Source organism: Etheostoma spectabile, unplaced genomic scaffold, assembly GCF_008692095.1.
Source record: "Etheostoma spectabile isolate EspeVRDwgs_2016 unplaced genomic scaffold, UIUC_Espe_1.0 scaffold00018868, whole genome shotgun sequence".
Classification (NCBI taxonomy): domain Eukaryota; kingdom Metazoa; phylum Chordata; class Actinopteri; order Perciformes; family Percidae; genus Etheostoma; species Etheostoma spectabile.
In genome coordinates, this window is record NW_022604532.1 from 4,470 (window position 1) to 13,984 (window position 9,515).

At 41.6% G+C, this 9,515-nt stretch overlaps 5 non-coding genes across 5 annotated transcripts; 2 read left to right on the forward strand and 3 right to left on the reverse strand.

The window, feature by feature from the left end:
- Positions 1 to 416: 416 nt before the first annotated feature.
- Positions 417 to 488, reverse strand: trnac-gca (transfer RNA cysteine (anticodon GCA)). Its single transcript has one exon. It is a non-coding gene; the product is annotated as a tRNA-Cys (tRNA).
- Positions 489 to 3,251: 2,763 nt separating this feature from the next.
- trnaq-uug (transfer RNA glutamine (anticodon UUG)) lies at positions 3,252 to 3,323 on the reverse strand. The gene has a single exon. It is a non-coding gene; the product is annotated as a tRNA-Gln (tRNA).
- Positions 3,324 to 4,813: 1,490 nt separating this feature from the next.
- trnaq-cug (transfer RNA glutamine (anticodon CUG)) lies at positions 4,814 to 4,885 on the reverse strand. Its single transcript has one exon. It is a non-coding gene; the product is annotated as a tRNA-Gln (tRNA).
- A 364-nt stretch (positions 4,886 to 5,249) lies between these two features.
- Positions 5,250 to 5,331, forward strand: trnas-uga (transfer RNA serine (anticodon UGA)). The gene has a single exon. It is a non-coding gene; the product is annotated as a tRNA-Ser (tRNA).
- Positions 5,332 to 6,566: 1,235 nt separating this feature from the next.
- trnan-guu (transfer RNA asparagine (anticodon GUU)) lies at positions 6,567 to 6,640 on the forward strand. Its single transcript has one exon. It is a non-coding gene; the product is annotated as a tRNA-Asn (tRNA).
- Positions 6,641 to 9,515: the final 2,875 nt, after the last annotated feature.

The window sequence follows — 9,515 nt, forward strand, 5'->3', positions numbered from 1 at the left end:
TTCCTCACTGTACGAGGAAAAATGTCTTTTTAACAGGCAGAAACCTCAAACTAAAACTGGCTCATGGTGGGCAGTCATCTGACACAACCAGTTGGGGGAGAGGGTGAGAGAGAGAGAGAGAGAGAGAGAGAGAGAGAGAGAATGGATTGAAAAGATGACCGGTGGTAATTATGGCAGCAGTAAAGGTAGAAAGAACTATTACTAATAATAGTAGCAGTAATAGTGCAGGGCGTCTAGCAGGACCATGGCAGCAGCTGCATCCACTACTCAGGTGCCACCACAATCCAAGGAAACCTGACAAGGGAGAAAGCACAAGGGTTTCTGGAAAGAAGCAACATTAGTTACATGCATGCTTTTTTCAAGTATCATCAACAACAAGAACTATCATATATATGATAGGGTAGAAACATTCTTGCAGGGGGCACCCAGATTTGAACTGGGGACCTCTTGATCTGCAGTCAAATGCTCTACCACTGAGCTATACCCCCACACACTTTATGTGGAATAAGACTATGGTGCATCAAAACAATGGCTGGGCCTCCACCATGTGGTTACCTTTGTTGGTAGGTGGAGTCTGACGGGCCTGTTGGGTTTAGAAAAAATAGTAGTTTGTAGCAGTTCTTTGTAGTAGTTCATGGCATAGCAGGGCACTGTGCGGCATTACAAGGCACAGCAGGACGTAGCAGGGCACCACAGAGTGTAGCAGATGAACATGGCATCGCAAAACGTGTAGCGGGACCATGGCGACAGCTGCTACCCTGATTTCGGAGCCTCTCTGATCCAAGGGAACATGCTGGGGAAAAAAGAACATGAGGACTCCGGGGAGTGACTCCCCAGAGCTAGGTTAGTAACAAGCATTTCTGGGAATATTCAATTCTATGCCCTTACTATAAACTTTATGATTCAACAAGGTGCTGAAAGCATTCTTTAGAAATGTTGGCCCATATTGATAGGATAGCATCTTGCAGTTAATGGAGATTTTTGGGATGCACATCCAGGGCACGAAGCTCCCGTTCCACCACATCCCAAAGATGCTCTATTGGGCTGAGATCTGGTGACTGTGGGGGCCATTTTAGTACAGTTAAGTCAGGGGTTGGCAACCTGCGGTTCCGGAGCCGCATGCGGCTCTTTGATCCCTCTGATGCGGCTCAGCTTTTAAAAATACTTAATGAATATTTAATTAAAATGTATTTTATTTTAGTTTGTACAGCAAATTAAAGACATCATTTCAGCTGTGGCCTGTGGCCTCCTCAACTGCCTGTGATGAATCTAAAGACTAAGGTGATATTGAACAAATTGCGCTGTTCTGCCAGTATGTAAACTCAACTGGGCCACAAGTAAAAATGATCCAGTTGATACCACTTAAAGGCCAAACATGGGGGGGGGGGGGGTCTGTGAGGCTGTCTTGAATTGTTTAAGAGCAAGAGGAATAACCCCCCCCGGTGTCAGTGGTACAGACGGAGCACCGAGTATGACAGGCGCGCACAACGGCTTTGTGGCTTTGCTGCAGAAGTTGCTGGACAGGAAGTTGCTGACTTTTCACTGCATCCTGCACCAAGAAGACCTGTGTGCTCAAACATTTCCTCCGGAATGCACAGAAGTCATGAATGTTGTCATTCAGATTCTGAGCAAATTAATGGCGAAAGGTTTAATTCCCCGTCAGTTCCGTTCGTTACTGGACGAGCCGGGAACAACCAGAGTGGCTGGGTCTCGTAGACATGACAGCACACCTGAACACCTGAACACAGCTCTTCAGGGTAAAGGATGCGCTGCCCTGTGTGTCCTTTACCCTGAGGACCTTTTTGCCATTTTAGCCAAGTTGACAGTGCTAGCCCTATTTTACCAAACCGTTAACCCAACGTTTTTTGTTTTTTTTCGGAGTTAAAAATGATTTGTTGCATGCAGAAATGTTATTTCATTTTCTCTGCAGTCGTTCATTGATTTCATAAATGTAACACAGTTTAGTTTGTTTATACATAGCACAAATGTGTTATATACAGTGTTATTTCATTTTAAATTTTAAAAGGGTTTTGTGGCTCCCAGTGTTTTCTTTACTGTGTGAAACTGGTCCAAATGGCTCTTTGAGTGGTAAAGGTTGCCGACCCCTGCACTAGACCATATGGGACTGACTAGATATTAATAACAGGGATTTCATGAATCAATTCATAGTCTGGCTGGAAACAGGCCTTCTCCTGAACATGAAAAAAGAAGCTTCTTGTCAACAGGTTGATTTCTGTTAATAACAAACACAACTATAGTCAAAAGAAAAAGAAATATATATATGAAAAGCCGTCTTGGTTCATCTTTCCACTGTTCCTACAATCACCGATCTGGTCTGGTTGGAAACTAAAGGATCTAAACTAAAAGGATGTTCCTCTTTAACTAACAGGTCTATCTCTGCAGGGATCCATCCCATAATGTTGTCACACACTTAGAATAATGATCTGAGTCTGTCAGCAACAACAACACAACCTTTAGTGGACCCTGACTTTACCTTTAAATTAGGAGTTTAAACAGAGACACAACAGGAAGAATAAATCCATCAAATCAAGTCCCCAATAATCAGCATGTGGCCTTGTTTTATTTCAGGTAGTCACCATGGAGCTGTTCCACATTCCCAGACATTTAAAACAAGTCAATCATTGGCGTTATTCTACGAGTCAGATGAATAAATCAGCTGTTTGCTATTTGAGCTGCTCTGTTTCCTGCTGCTCCGTCATTCTTTAGTGTCCTCTGGAAACAGGTTGCTGTCCTTTATGTTTCTTTTGGATGACATCATCAGTGTCTTTGCTTTAGTCTGAAGAAACTCCAACAGATTTAAAACCATATGCAGTCACAGAAAAAACAAACAGGGAATAGAAAATGTCAGACAAAGAATATGAAATGAAAAGTCCCCAAAGTAGGAAAATATAATGTAATCTACCAAACAACAACTGGAGAGCATCCAACTAAACATGGCCGACTTCCAGTATGTCGGTAATGAAGAGAGGAATGTTTGGACATATTACAGATTCATTTTATTTTTATTTAACCTTTATTTAACCAGGAACAATCCCATTGAGCTACAGTAACTCTTCTTCCAGGGATCCTGCCAAGACAGACGGCAATAAGTTTCATAATACATAAAGACAGGACAATGGTTCCATACTACACCACAAATCTCTATAGATACTACAACACAAACAAGATACTACAACACAAACAAAATACTACACTTAACTTAAGCCAATGCATACATGCAACTTAAAATCAGGTTCCACTGAGATTTGAACTCAGATCGCTGGAGTCAAAGTCCAGAGTGCTAACCATTACACCATGAACCCTTAAAAGTGTTGCAAGGGTTTGCCTGGAAGTTTCTTTCATAATATCCACATGTATGCTATTGAAGGCACACAACAGTCACAATGAAGATGAAAAAGCAACAATTGCTTGCCAACTTAAGTCATTTAGTTAGCTAAGCGTTCAGAGGATGTGGGAAGAAGCAAGTCAAGAACAGGTTTTGAAGGACTTGCCACAGACAGTGAATACAGCAGTAGATATGTCTACTGTGTACAAACACATGGTAACTTTACATCTGTTGACAATAAAGATGCTCACAAAACGCTGCACTTGCAATTGCGTTTCTTGGGCACATTCATGTCCTCTTACATACAAAGAACTGATCAATTCTTTAATCGCGATATCATGTGTCAGACATTAGTTCCAGATGAAAACACTGGTTGTCAGAAGTGGGATTTTAACCCACGCCTCCAGTGGAGACTGCGACCTGAACGCAGCGCCTTGGACCGCTCGGCCATCCTGACTGATCCAACAGATGTTCAGTAGGACCTGTTTAAAAAATTATAAGATAGTGAATTAAACATGTCACTCTATTGTAGGTTCTCAGTCATCCATGTCATAGTTAACAAGGGAAGGTTTCTCAACTGTCAGTCCAAATATATGGGTGTTCATGGAGACATGGAAGAAAGTCACCATTGTGGCAATGTGCTTGACAATGGCATGGCATTGCGTGTGATGTGAAGGGAATGTGCAATACAGGCCAAATCCTATGGTGGGAATCAAGATCCACCAATGTTTCTGTCAACAATGTCCACCTGAATCCAGAAATGTCCCTGCCATGGGAAATAGACTGACAATTGGGTCAACATTGTGCAATTATCTTCAAAATGTCCAACTGAGTCCACAAATAAACCTGCCAGATGGGAAATAAACTGATAACTGTCTTCATGGTCTAAACGTGTCATATATTGCCGTACAATTCCCACAATGAGTCCAGATGTGTCCGTTTTGGTTCTTGATCCATGCTATTACCCCAAAAGTGCACAACTAGGCCAAGGGACATTGGACTTGGTAAAAGGTCCTCCGCAGAAGTTTTGTCTCTCATCCAAGAGACTTCTTTAGTTTTTTACACAGAAAGGGTTTGACACAGTGCCCACTCCCCACCCATATCTGACAGTTGAAAGCTGTGGGGAAAGGGGGGTTCCAAAGCTAATAGACCATCAACAAGCAATTCTGATGCTCTATACTGGCCCATTCAGGATGAACACTGTATACTCTGACTGCAGCAACACAAGTTCAAATTTCAATGATAGCTTATTTTTATGGTGATTATGAGACTGAATACAAAGTTTGTTTCCCCCATGCAACTCAAAGCCTATCACTTCCAGTCAATACTGTCAAATTTGGAGCTCCTTCAGATTACATTAACAACCAGGTGACTCCTCAACATGCCCCCACCAACATAAGCTTACTTTAAACTAGATGTGGAAAGTTGAAAGGTTGAATGTTTTCACCTATGCTGTGGCTTAAAAACAGGTTCCACCGAGATTTGAACTCAGATCGCTGGATTCAGAGTCCAGAGTGCTAACCATTACACCATGGAACCTTCAAAAGAGTTTGCTAGGCAGTTTCTTTCATTATATCTACATGTGTGATATTAAAGGCACACAACAATCACAACAATTAAAATATCACGCCCCAATATATTCTCGGTTTTGAGTCCTCGCCCCTACTATTTACGACATGGCCAGACGTAATCCGGCTAAGAAGCAGCACTTTTCACAGGTGGAGATTGAAACCCTGACATCTCAGTTTAATTTGCAGTAAAGTATACACCTACATGTAAAGTGTACCCATATTTAAATAAACACACGGTAGCAAAGTTTATGCAGTGTTTTTTAATTTTACTCGTGTTTTTTTCGTGAGTCAGTGTAAATATTAGTGCAAATCAGTATTACACTATATTTCAGGTTGTTGTGGCCGAGTGGTTAAGGCGATGGACTTGAAATCCATTGGGGTCTCCCCTCGCAGGTTTGAATCCTGCCAACAACGAGAGGGGCTCTTTATTGTGGTCACACATCTCATTATGACAAACGGCAGATGTGCCTTCATGGACAATACTATAATATCAAATAGTTACTGGAAGCCACTGAGCATTTATTTTCATTCTCAATGCCCAGATGTGTTGCAGTTGATATGGCTTTGGTTCCCAGCCAGTAACATTCTTTGAGTGACGTTACTTGCTTTATTTTTCGGGAAGTAACCAGAAAGGTTACTCTCCCAACCCGGTTTGATAAAACATTAGATCTCTGTTATATCGCACAAATAAGGGAACATAACAATCAATTAAGCTGCCTCCATGAGGATCCACAGACATAGACATGTTCCACCACCCGCAATTAAGCCTGTCTCCTCAGCTTCTAGACGCCGCTGCATCACCTCGCATCTGCGTTTGTGACAGTTTCTCACAGTTAGCAAAGCTCACATAAAGCAAATGCTTGTGGCTTAAAGATCGAGCTCCCTGGAGTGAGCCAACTCTGGGATTTATCCTTCTGCAGAAGACCATAGAGGCAGCTTCTCCAATTTCTGAGTAACAGGAAAATAGCCTGATAAGCATACATGTGCAGCTCAACCTCAAAAAGCCATAAATTAATGCTCGTGGCTTAAAGATCAAGCTGGCGCTCATAAAACATCAGCCAGGCGCAGTCTCTGTGGCGCAATAGATCAGCGCAGTCGGCTGTTAAGTGAAAGGATGGTGGTTCAAGTCCACCCAAAGACGATTGTTGCTTAATAAACTGGAGTAATCCAACTCTAGGATCTATGAGCGCAAAGATAACCCAAGCGCCTTATATCAGAAGGTACAGTTCTGCAAACCATGTACATATTAATCTTGCAGTCATTGGTATGCAGGTCACTTTATGTAATACAAGCAAATACATAAGGCCCCACCCAACAGTTTAGTGATAGGTGGCGTGCAACTGTATGTCAATGATCAAGCTGGTTGCTGTGACCAAGAAACCACCAGCAAAATGACTGATGCATCATCAGTTCCAGAATTTTCTTGGATGCCAAATATTTGAATTCAAAGTCAGAATCCAATTGACATGTAAGAAAAATGCAATGCACGTCCAGCTTCTACATTTCCACATGAGTCAGCTTCCCCAATTTCTAAGTAACAGGAAAATAGCCTGATAAGCATACATGTGCAGCTCAACCTCAAAAAGCCATAAAGCAAATGTTATGGCTTAAAGATCGAACTCCCATTCATAAAACATCAGACAGGCGCAGTCTCTGTGGCGCAATAGGTCAGCGCAGTCGGCTGTTAACCGAAAGGATGGTGGTTCAAGTCCACCCAGGGACGTTTGTTGCTTAAATAATCCGGTAGTGAGCCAACTCTGGGATTTATCATTTTGCAGAAGACCATAGAGCAGCCCAAAGATAACCCAAGTGGCCTTACCTCTATTAGAAGGTACAGTTCTGCAAACCATGTACATATTAATCTTTACGGTCATCAGAGATGGAAGTAACAAAACACAAATACTTCATTACTGTACTCCAGTTGAATTTTCTGGTATTTTTACTTTACTATTTATTTTTGGGCGACTTTTTACTTCTACTCGAATATCGGTACTTTCTACTCCCTACATTTTACAAAATTGGCTTGTTACTTTAGTTTTGTACTAAAGGTTGTCTATCAGGTGTGATTTGGAGTCCATGTCGGAGAATAGCGCGGACATGCGCCTCACACCATGAGCAGGCGCGCACGGCACACGGAGACAAAATGAGAGTAAAAGAAAAGAGACTAGCTGTCTGGAGGATAATCAGCTGAGAATGTGTGTGCGTCTTTGAGAACTGTAAGTCATATAAATGATGTTGTCAGTTCATGTAAGCCTGTTGTTGTGTTGGTCTGTAGTTCTGGTACATTTAAAAGTTAGCTTGTTTACGTTCTTCTACTGTTGCTAGGTTACACCTGGCTGTTGATTCGATATAATGGCGATTGTTGAACGTCCTTGCTCATTAAGATAATGTAATTAGTAGTTGGTTTATTGTTATTATTTACTAGCATATATGATTCCTATACATGTGTATGGTAGCCTTTACAATGTTGTTATTTCATTTATTACCACACACACATTCATAGCAGAGCTGCCCCCCCCCCCCCCCATGTTTATACTGATGATTGATTGTAATAATCAACAGAGAGAAGTTGTCTCCGTCTGTGTTTTAACAGACACACCTGGGCCGAAGTTGGAAACCACAATTAGCTTTAAATCCAGTCTAATCTAGTCCTCACTAAATTTCAAATAATTTCCCTGGAGTTACCATTACAAAATTAATCTAATTAAATTGGAACATACACAGACTTCTCACAAAATCACACTGAATTCATATCTTGCTACTTGGTCAGAATCTTATTAACCTGGAGTCCCAGTCTCTGTCAATATATATAGGCTATATGTTTATATGTTTTAGGCCTATTGGCAGACGCCATTTAAAATGTAGGCAATGGCTATAAAGAATAAAGAATAAAGAGTCTTTTCTCCATGTCCACTGTAGTTTCTCAGTGTGCTCTCTAGTACATGTGTCTGGTCCAGGGAGCTTTGTCATTCATAAGGCTACTTTTACTTTTAATTTAAGTATATTGCTAAGCCTGTACAGATGGAGGAGAGATGAAATGTGTCAGTAATATAGGAGATTGTTGGCTGGAAGTATGGAGAACTAATATGCATTTCTTAAAAGGAGAAAACTAAAATATTCTATGGTCATGTAAGTATCTGTTTTCCAATAAAAAGATTGACTTGAGAATAATACTTGGTCTATAAGTGATGCTCAGAGGCCCGACATGGCCCTTCTATGTTCATGTTAGTATGTGTTTTCCCAAACATTTGACTTGAGAATATTAATTAGTCTATGAATGATGCTCAGAGGCCCCACATGGCCCTCACCTTGTTCGGCTTATTGAGAGGCAGCTCCCGCCCCCCTGGAGCAAGAACTGGATGTACTCATCAACGCTGCAGCGAAAAACTTTCTGGGTAGATAGTATCTGCATTCGCACACGCACGCGCGCGCACAACACACGCACGCACACACACAGATCGAGACCAGGACATGACAAAAAATTAAAAACTGCTCAAACTTTCTGCCAGTAAGGAATGTGGGTGTCTGTGCCACCACTTTGCAATCTGACATAAATGTTACCATCTGTAGTAGGATATAACTCATATGAATAATTCAAATCTGTATGGTTCCCTCTGTTTAGGAGAGCCAAATCACATTAAAAAATCACATTCTGTGTAGTAATACTTTTAATTAATTTTGTAATTCTTTCAAGGTGGTGGGCATGCTGTGTCTGATGTTTCAACGCATCAAATACAAGCTGTGATTGAGATTGTGAGTAAAAGTCAAAGCATCCCTCTGTTACCGTGTTTAATTGTCTAATTAAGCAAAATGAACAGAACAAATTGCAGCGACAAGAAACAGTCTTGCTGTTTAATTTTGTCAACAAACAGAGAGAGATTATTTTACAGGTCTGTTGTGTTTTGTTTTGTTGTTCACATCAGTGTGCTATGATGTGAATTTTTACCCTGTGTCTTCCATGATGCAGCCCAGCTAAGCATCTGGGCACCTGCAGTCCCTGTAATGAAGACAAGAGAGGAAGAAGAGCATAGATAGTGGGAAAAGGTGCTCAAAGGAAAGGAAAGGAAAGGAAAAAAATAATGTGTTAATTGGCATTTACAACCCAAGATATAACACTTCACGTGCTGCAGCGAGAGTTATGATCAGCAAAGAAAATAGATTTCCATAGAACTGGCACCTATTGACAGAGGTTGGAGCCTATAGTGTGTGCACTGAGCTCTTGTCCTGACGTTGAATAAGGCATAATGGCTCTTCAACATTAGTCAGAGCCAGTGTTCAGTGGCAGCAATGTTCTAACCACCCGCCCCTCCTTCTTGGACACAGGTGACTTGTCACCAATAGAAGAGTCTAATGACAGAAGAGAACTGAGGACACGGATACAACACCCAACTCTCTCCCACACCCCCCCTCAACCATCCCTCCTCCTCTCAATCCTTCCACACTGATCTTGCTTTGATCATTTATTCAGTTAAGCGCCTGGTTTTTAGATCTCTCTATCGCCCCCCTGCATTATCAAGGTTTCATGTTATCTTTTACCTGCAGCGTTGCGTACGTTGTTCCAACCTCATGCCGATGTTCTGGCCGGAGTCTGGCACAAA